A 10,208-nucleotide genomic window follows, 5' to 3' on the forward strand; every position below is an offset into this window, starting at 1 on the left:
TGACCCCCAGGCCCTTGACCTTTCTACATTCTGCTGATCTTTCAACCCCTATCCTATCATCATCTTCTCCCTGCTCTGCCTTCTACACATGGTTAATCACTTCAACCATGCAACTGCATTGCCCTCAAATAGCTTGCCCCATCAATCTGTGTCACGCTCAACTGGAAAAACCCCAACCCTCAGCTAGAGAAGAAAATCATAAAGCCATGCACAGATTTGTTCTCACTTAAAACTGGTCAGCCTTCATCTTAACAGGACCCTCAGCACTGTCTGGGAATCTTCTTACCCATCACTGTTCAGCTCTCTCTTCCATTCTCCACAGCAATGATTAAAACCTTCTCCACTCCCGCCCAACCGCCTCTCTACTAAGGTGCAGCAGAAAATCTTGCCTCTCACCACACAGGTGAAGTAGAAACCACCACATGAGAAATCTCTCAATTCCCTATCATCATAGCCATCCACACCTATTCTTCTACATTTCCCACCACAAAAAGTTACGGCATCTCTCTTCCTGGCTCAGGATAATGAATCCACCTAAGGCCTAGATCCCAACCATGTCCCCCTCTTGCAAGATCCCTGGCCAACAGGTGCCACTCTCCCTTCTCCCTTGGCAGCCCCTCCCTTCTGCCTCCTCCCAGAGCTGTCCCTCTTTCAGCTGCCACAGTCTCTCTCTCTCACTGTTGTACCATCTTCTTTAAAGAGACATCTGCATTCATTTTCATTTCCTCACCTCCCATTCCCTCTTCAATTCTTTAGAATCTGGCATCCACCTCCACTGAAATGACTCTAAACTAGGTCAAAACATCTCTTGTTGCTAAATCCAAAGTCCTTATCTTATGGGATTAATCTGCTGCATGTGGCACTGATAAACATTCTGTCCTCTGTAAAAGGCCCTCATGACAATGCTTCTCAGTCTCTACTTTCTCTTCCCATCCCTGAAAAGATGGAGTTCTTCAGCCTTCTGTTCTGATCCTTCTTTTCTTTTCATTCTACATCCTCTCCTTCGGTACTGTATCTACTCACATAGTTCAATTCCTGTTTATATGTTAAGAGCTCCAAAACTATATTTCCCTTGAAAATGACCCACATATCCAACTGGATACTTCCTCTCTGATGTACAATAGCCACCAAAAACATAACGTATCCAAAACTGAATTCTCCAAACATCCTTCATTGTCAGAGACTTATTCTTTATCTGCCTTCCCAAGATCACTGAACGGCATCTCCATCTGCCTGAATACCATCTTTGATGCTTGTCTCCTTACCCCTCTTACCAAATTGGAACCACTGATTTCTCCTTCTAATTGTCTCCCTACTCTGTCCGCTTATCCACCACCTTGACATAGATCTCATTCTCCAGTCTCCTAAATTCTCTCTCAGATTTCAGGAATGCTCTGCCCTGTCCACAAATATGTTTCCTACTTAGGGACAAGAGTTTCTTCCCCAAGAGTAAATCTGTCATTCCACTGCTTAGAAACCATCGATGGCAACTCTAAAGCATCAGAAAAAGAAGCACACTGCACACACTGGATAACATATAAAATGCTGCATAATCTGGACACTTCTTACTTTTCAATTTCCTGCCAGCCTGTTCAAATCCATCCTACTTCTCTCACTGGGAGCTCCAGCCATGCACGTAGTATGTGCAGTTTCATGCAATTGCCTTGCTTTCCTTGACCTTTGTTAATACTGTTATATTAACAATACAATTACACTTTGTTAGTACCATTCCATCTGTGTGTGCGTGCGAGCGTGCACACACACACACACATACACACACACACACATCTGATTAATTATTATTATCCTCTGGAACTCAGTGAAATCATCCTTTCCTCCAAGAAGCCTTGTATAACTACCTAAGACAGAGTTAGGTACTCTTTCTGTTGCTTCCAAAGCTTCTCATGCTTACTTCCTTACTGGAGAATTTGAATTTTTTTTCGTGTTTATTTATTTTGAGAGAGAGAGAGAGACAGAGCACAGGCAGGGGAGGGGCAGAGAGAGAAGGAGAGAGAGAATCTGAAGCAGGCTATGCACTGTCAGCACAGAGCCCAATGTGGGGCTCAGTCTTACAAACCACGAGATCATAACCTGAGCCGAAATCAAGAACCAGACACGTCCACCAACTGAGCCACCCAGGTGATCCTCTTCCTGGAGAACTTGAGTTGCCTGTGGACTTGTTTTTCTTCCCTCATGAGCTATATGTTATTTGAGAGTCAGGTCAGTATCTTTTTTCCAAAATTGCATGCCTACTGTCTAGCACAGTATCCAGCATATAACAGGTACTCTTGTTGAATTTAATTGAGCGAGAATATGGCATACATTAATTAAAAAGTGATCATTCTCTTTCCAGAAGATTTTGCTTTTAGACAGCAGCAAGATACATGTGAAACACACATCCTACTTTTAGCATCTATAATCATAAACACTCGGTTAGAAAAGTGGCAAAGGAAATGAAAGAAAATTCCAAAAGAACAAATACAACTGGCCTTTGAAAATGAAAAAGTTCAAGATCTGTACCTTTCCACCTATATAACTAGAAAAGATGTTGTTAATAATAATTTCCAATGTCGATTAGTGTTTGAAAAAAAACCAAAACTCTCAACACTACTGACAGGAATGCAAAATATAGTACCTTTTAGGGATATTCTATCAATACCTGTACAGAATCTTTAAGCTTATGCCTTTAAACTAGAAATTCCACAGATAGAGTATAAGGAAATATACATATGCAACACTTTCCTCTGGACATTTTTAATGCAAAAATTTTTGTTACCAAATAAAAATAATCTCCATATACAATAATTGATTAAGGCAATTGTAATGAAATAATAATCATTAAAAAAGATACAAAGCATATATATTTACAAACATAGGAAAAGGTTCAAAATATATAAGTGATAAAAAACTTAGCAAAATATATGTACATTATGATCTCATGTTTGTATGTGTCAATATGTATATTTATATATAAGGCTAGGCATATATATATTCATATATAAGGCTAGAAGATTATATAATAAAGTTTTGATAGTGATTGTTTTTGTTGAAAGAGTTACTTGCCATTTTGGCTTTGCTTTTTGCAGTGTTTTTTGTTTTGGGGGGGTTTTTTAAAAATATTTTTACAATGTGCTATTTTTTTTTGTTTTTTTTTAATGTTTATTTATTTATTTTGAGAAAGAGAGTGTGAATAGGGGATGAGGCAGGAAACAGGGAAAGAGAGAATCTTAAGAAGGCTCCACACCCAGCATACAGCCCAACATGGGACTCGATTTCACAACCCTGACCTGACCTGAAATCAAGTCCCATGCTTAACCAACTAAATCACCCAGGCACCCTAAAATATGCTATTTTTATAAAACAAAAATAAAATTAAAAAATAAAAATAAAAAAAGCAGACCTCAAATCAGTCACTTATTACTGTGAAAATAATCCATTTTGCCCTTAAAGTGTCCAAAATACTGATACCATGGTCTCACCATATATGCTTGTATAAAAGGCCTCTTTAAAGTGGTAAACTCCCTTATCATATTTGACTGACAGCTGTTCATATGTATATCCAATGATTTTGATATTTAAGAGGTATGCGTCTGCTCCAAGAAAACTGCTAAGTCCCACAACTCAAGGTCAAGGCAATTCATATCTCACACAACATCATGATCCAGCTCCTAGTAAGTTCCAGACTCTGTATTCATCACAGTCTAGGACTAATAGCCTCCTTCACCCCTATAAAATAGTAACAGTTCAATATTTTTTCTTACTTTTTTAATGAGTAAAAATCACTTTCTATCAGGTTACAAATTTGTTGTTCCCTCCCATACAATGATGAAGCCATCAGGAGGACAAATTCTTTGAGCTGTTTTCCCAAGTAGAAAAATAAATCACACCAGATCTTTGCCCCCTCCTCACCCTCTTGGCTGTATGAATGGAGATGAGCATAGCTTGCTGTCCGGGAGAGGTGCTACCTGTGCTCAGGAACTGAAGTAAACCCAACTGTCACGCTTTTGATCAGACCCATTCCTCAGCCCTCATTATTCTATTGAATAACAAACCATCTTAACATTCTAATGTACAAAAAATCACTTGCCCTGTTAGACTCTAGAAGGGAAGTAACAGACCTGGAAGTAAGTAAAGTTCTACAGGACCAAAGTCAGACAAGCTGTCAGAGAAACAAACTATGGAGGTCTTCAACCTGCAAATCAAGACAAATGCTTTGAAAAGCGGTTTACGAAGTCAGTGAGGAAGGACATCAGGAGTCTGCATATCATAAAATCTGGGCTAGAAGGTGACCACATCCAACAAAACTACTTCTACTCTGCCCCCATCCCATCCATCTTTTAGGAACATTTCATCTCCAACAACAAGAAATAAAATGGGAAGCAGGGGTCTCAGCACAAAGAGATGGAATTAGTGACAGTGCCTTGCTCTAGAGTTTGTGCCAGCCCACATTCCCAGCTCTACTTCACCTCGCAGCTCCTGCAAGAGCCCGGCATTGCTGGCACATGCCCTTAGCCTTGGGCGCAATGGCTGTGGCATTAATATATAATCTTCAGTCCAATTTTTCTTGAACCCTCTGGCTCTTCTCAGCAAGTCCCACTGGGCTCCCAAAAAGGCCAGTCCTCACCATCTCCCCTGTCTAGTCCCTTCCCTAACTTTTTGCTCCCTTCTTTGTTCTCCTACAGATCAACACATATGACTTAACTGCGTTCTGAATCTTGTCTGGACAATGCTCAGATAGCAGAAATGGTCTCCCTGTAAAATAAATTCCTGGGGCCATTTAACAGAGCACCTGAGGGGGCCTGCCTTGGCCAAGAGCTGGCATCTCCCGCTGCCAAAACCTAGTTTCCCTTTATCTTTCTTTTTGTTCCACTTTCTTTTCATTTAAGGTTAATGTTGCTAGGCTTTTCAAAACTGGTGACTCTGGGTATGTTAATAAAGCAAGGTGTGATAGCATCTTCCATGACTTCAGATGTCAAACCCTGAGAAGAAGAGGGAAAAGTACTTTTAAATGACCACATCCTCTTAATAACATTCCAAGGGAGAGAACGCTTATCTTGATTTTAATTTTTCAGTCTTCTTTCATCTCTTCCTCTAAAAATATGGCTGAGAGAAAGATCGCCCATGAAGCATTTACCGGAAAGCCATTAACTAACGTTTGTGGGAGCCAGCTGGAGTATGGGGCAGTTTACGGGCAAGGATTGGAAGGGGAAAAGTGACAATGGTGCCTGATGAGAACACACTTTTATTCTGTAAGGCCAGGCATCATTTTATAAACACAGACTTGAACAAATTCAAATATTAAAGTTATGTGAACAAAGCCTGGCCAGAAATTCACCTCTGAGTTTCTCTGAAGAAAGAGCTAACCAAGCAAATGCTTAAGATGGACGAACATAGGGAGAGAACATTTAACTTACTTAGAAAATTAAATTGTATTCAGTCTCCAAAGGAGCTCTGATTTAAAACAAGTCATTCTTTTTTTTTTAAATGTTTTTTTACTTATTTATTCCTGAGAGAGAGAGAGAGATGAGAGAGAGAGAGAGACAGCGTGAGCAGAGGAGGGTCAGAGAGAAAGGGAGACACAGAATCCGAAACAGGCTCCAGGCTCTGAGCTAGCTGTCAGCACAGAGCCCGACACGGGGCTCAAACCCACAAACCATGGACAACTGACTGAGCCACCCGGGTGCTCCTAGAACAAACCATTCTTGCCTAGTGTTTAAGCTTGTGGCTTTAAACCTCTCTTGGCCAATGTGACAATATTTCCACTTATATGAAGCCAGACCTCCAGAAACTTCAGTATTGGTCAGTGTTGTTCAGAGTGAATGATCCATGAGCCACTTGGAGTTCTATGTAGGTCTAGGCTCCACTCACCCTTAGCTCTCCAACACCTCAGCCCTTTTCCTGACCTTGTGAATAATAATCTGCTCTAGGATTGACTTTGGAGTCTAGAAGCCCTTTCCCACAAGGCATTTCTGGCAGCATGGAGGGAAATATGTGGTCAGGCCGAATCTAGCCTATAAAAGGTTTGTATATAAGAATTCAGCTAAAGACAGAATTGAAGAATCCTGAACATGCAGTACTAGAGACCCAAGTATTGATGCCTGGACAATGACCAACATCACTTTCAGTTATTAAAGAGAAAATACAGAGCTCAACAAGGCTTCTGGGTCAAATGTAAGGGAAGAAATCAGGAATTAAGGACCAGAGACAATGGCTGCATCTTGTTAGCAAGAGGGTCCAGATCCCAAAGATGGGAATCCTAGAACAAAGATCAGAATCCAGTGGCAAAGCAGTTGATCAATAAATACAGAAAGAGCTACAGTTAGCAGCAAAATAGACATGGCAGTGTGCCATGAGGAAAGGGCTTGTCCAAGGCATCTTGGTTCTTGAGCTGGGACAAGATGAGCCCACATAAGCACACAAGAACATCTGATTAAGAAGAACAAATGAATACTAATTAAGAGCCCAAGCTACTCCCAACACCAAGTCTCCCTGAACTCAGGGGTTTCCATAACAACGCCTTGTGTTACATGCACAATGCCACCAATGGCTATAATTCATCATCACGGGGAAAGAGGACAGGAACACGGGCACTTGGGAGGGGAAGGAGCTGTCATCACATTATATCCCCTGGCTGAGTTTTAACAAGGGCAAGGTAACTCATCATTAGACCAGTGTGCAAGTTCCAGCAATCAGAACACTCAAGCCCAGGCCAGAGGAATAGGCACAACTGTAGAGGAAGTACTCTGACGGCTCAGTGTTGAGCAATCAGCTGGGCAAGGGGTTAGAGCCAAAGCAGGAGCTTTTCCCTCTCTCTGGACTTCCCCAGCCTCCTAAGTACACCAGCACTGCAGGCAGCATGAAATGACATAAAATATACCTTCTCTGAGAACCTACCAGGGGTACTGTACTTTCACACATACCATTTAATAGACCCAATAACACCAGGAAATGAGCCATGTTATCCCCACTTTGCAGATAAGAAAGCTAAGGTACAGAGAAGATAAGGGATACGCTCAAGAACCTTTCTGACAATTCTTCATGCCCAAAATGCTAGTCATACACTTTTCAGAAGCTGCTTCTTTTCTAGTAAAAAACAAATTATATGGCAAGTTCACTATTTTTACGCTGAAAAAAGGCTTTAGAAGTTGGATACACACATACATATGTAAACATGAACACCACAGCCTCAATCTTGTATTTAGTTCGGGGAAAGAGAAAAGAATTTCCTGTGGATTCTTTTAAGTGCACCTCTCTTGTTTGGCCCAAATTCTGCAAGAAAACCACTGTGATTAAAACACGCATAAAGCCTGCATAAGTGTTCCCATCCACTCACACCTTGAACCCAGTTCTGTCCAATGCCTAACTATGCACTTTTTTTCTTTATTTAAATTTTTTTAAATGTTTTATTTATTTCTAGGAGAGAGAGAGAGACAGCGTGAGAAGGGGAGGGTCAGAGAGAGAGGGAGTCACAGACTCTGAAACAGGCTCCAGGCTCTGAGCTGGCAGTCAGCACAGAGCCCGACACGGGGCTCGAACCCACGAACCGCGAGATCATGACCTAAGCGAAAGTCGGACGCTTAACCGACTAAGCCACCCAGGCGCCCCTTTTTTTCTTTATTTAAATTCAAGTTAGTTAACATACAGTGTAGTCTTGGCTTCAGGAGTAGAACCCAGTGATTCATCACTTACATATGACACCCAGTACTCATCCTAAAAGGTGCCCTCCTTAATGCCCATTAAACATTTAACACATATCTAACCCCACCCCCAGCAACCCTCAGTTTATTCTCTGCATCTACATGTCTCTTATGGTTTGCCTCTCTCTCTGTTTTTATCTTATCTTTCCTTCTTTTGCCCTATATTCATTTGCTGTGTTTATCAAATTCCATATATAAGTGAAATCATATGATATCTGTCTTTCTCTGACTAATTTATTTCACTTAGCATAACACACTCTAGCTCCGCTCATGTTGTTGCAAATGGCAAGATTTCATTCTTTTTCATTGCCAAATAGTATTCCATTGTATATATATTCCACATCTTCTTAATCCATTCATCAGTTGGTGGACATTTGCGCTTTTTCCATAATTTGGCTATTGTTGACATTGCTGCTATAAACATTGGGATACATGTGCCCCTATGCATTGGCATTTTTTAATCCTTTAGATAAATACCCAGTAATGCAATTGCTGACACCAAGCTGTGCTGCTACATTCCTGTTCCTTCTGCCTGAAGCTCTCTCCCCAACTCTCTCCACTCATTGGGACGTTACCCAAAATTCAAGACCCAGTTCAAATTCCTACTTCCTACAGAAAGCCTTATGTGAGCCATCAGCTGGTGCTACCCCCTTTTTTCTCACCTTATGGCAAGAAGGGACAGACTAAGGAGTCAGCACCAAGACAGATGTTTGAGGACAAAATCATAGATGGTACAAGGCTAGGCTCCCAGGAAACTAGAAAAAGGGAATCAAAACATAGTGAAAGCAGCCAAAATACAGCTAGGGCTGGTCCCAAGTCTAACCAGCAGGCAAAGCAACAAAAGTCATAACGCTTTGCAGAAAATATTGGGGGGGAAGAGTCCAGAAGTCAACTCCAGGATTTGAGATGGCTGGTGGTAACAAGGAGACCAAGTATGGGAGCAGTTGATGACCTGGTCATTCCAGAATCAATCCCAAAGCTGCCTTAAAGACCAGACCTCTTTTGCCATGGGGAGGCTTGTGTCCACCTTCAGAGAAAAGCAGTGGAAACCCAGAATCTGACACCATGATTTTAACCAGCACCCCTCACCCAGAGGTGGAAAGGCCCCCTGCCTTACAACATGATTTTAGGGACATGAGAAATGGCATTGCTGGTCTCCACAATATTTACCACCACTGCCACCATGCCAATGCCTGAAATGTCTTTTGTTGTAAAACAGAACTTAATGGCTTCTGTTAAGGAAAAGACTTAAAGTGCTATCAACTGGAAGAGAGGAATCAAGAATTCCTTCCCCAGGATCAGCATGTGCAAGGAAGAACTTTGCTCTAGAAAGTCAGAAAACATGAACATCATGGGAGGCAAAGTGGTGTGGCCAGTGGAAAAAGGAGGCTGAGCATTTCACAGGCTCCATTCGACATTTATCAATAGCTCCAGATGCCCGTTACTTCTCATCCAATTGAAACTGGTCCTGGAGTGGGATGGAGGGAATGGTCAGTGACCAATATCTGATGGAGGCTCCATGGGCACCCCCACACCCCTCATGCCACTCCAGGGGACAGAAGACACACAGAACTGAGATTTGCAGCCTGGAGATAGCCATGTGGTTCCTGCTGTCACTGATTTTGCTGTGTGATGTTGGACAAGTGCCAGAACTTCTCTGTACTTTCATTAGTTCATGAACAAGATGTCTAATCCTTGTCTCATAAGAATGCTGTGAAAATTAATGAGCTTATAAAAAAAAACTAAACAAAACTGACGTAAAAGTCCTTTGTATACCCTAGAGATGCTATAAATACCAGGTGATCTAATTTAAAATACAGATGTGTATTTCCATTTATGTGAGCCAGTATAAGAACATTCAATTTACAAAGCAATGGCTATTTGCTTATTTTTACAAGGGAGTAGGGAGCAGGGAGGTTCTTACACAGAAAACAGAATATCCTAGAAGTGGAAGAAAATTGATGTTGGGCACTTAGTTTATATTTAATATAATAACCTTTATTGGACTCTTACTATGTGTTAGGGGCCATACGAACCACATATTATCTCGTTCAATCCCCAGGATAATCCATTGAAAAGGTTCTTACTCTCTCCCATTTCACAGATAAGAAAAGAGAAATTCTGAGAAATTAAGTAATCAGCCAGAGATCACAGATCTAACCAGTAGTGGAGGCAAGGTTTAAACCCCAGAACCCCTCTGTTTTTTGCTTATTTCTCTTTCCATTTATAGGCCCCATGGAATTTATAGACCCCATGGAACATGTAATGTTTGTAGAGTATGAAATGTCAAAAACACAAAACAAAATGAAATGTGGCAGAGCAGCTAAGGGACAAAGCTGAGAAATCTAAATGCTCATCAAAGCTAGAGAAAATACATATGAGAAATTGTCTCTAAAATTATGTAAATCTGTAGGAGAATACATAGCTCACAATGTATGGAATTCTTATTTGCCTTTGCCCTTCCATTCAGTTCCTCCTGGTAGTCATATTTATGACAGGGGTTTCTAGGGT

This window comes from Hyaena hyaena, unplaced genomic scaffold (assembly GCF_003009895.1).
Source record: "Hyaena hyaena isolate Hyena2069 unplaced genomic scaffold, ASM300989v1 scaffold_230, whole genome shotgun sequence".
Classification (NCBI taxonomy): Eukaryota; Metazoa; Chordata; class Mammalia; order Carnivora; family Hyaenidae; genus Hyaena; species Hyaena hyaena.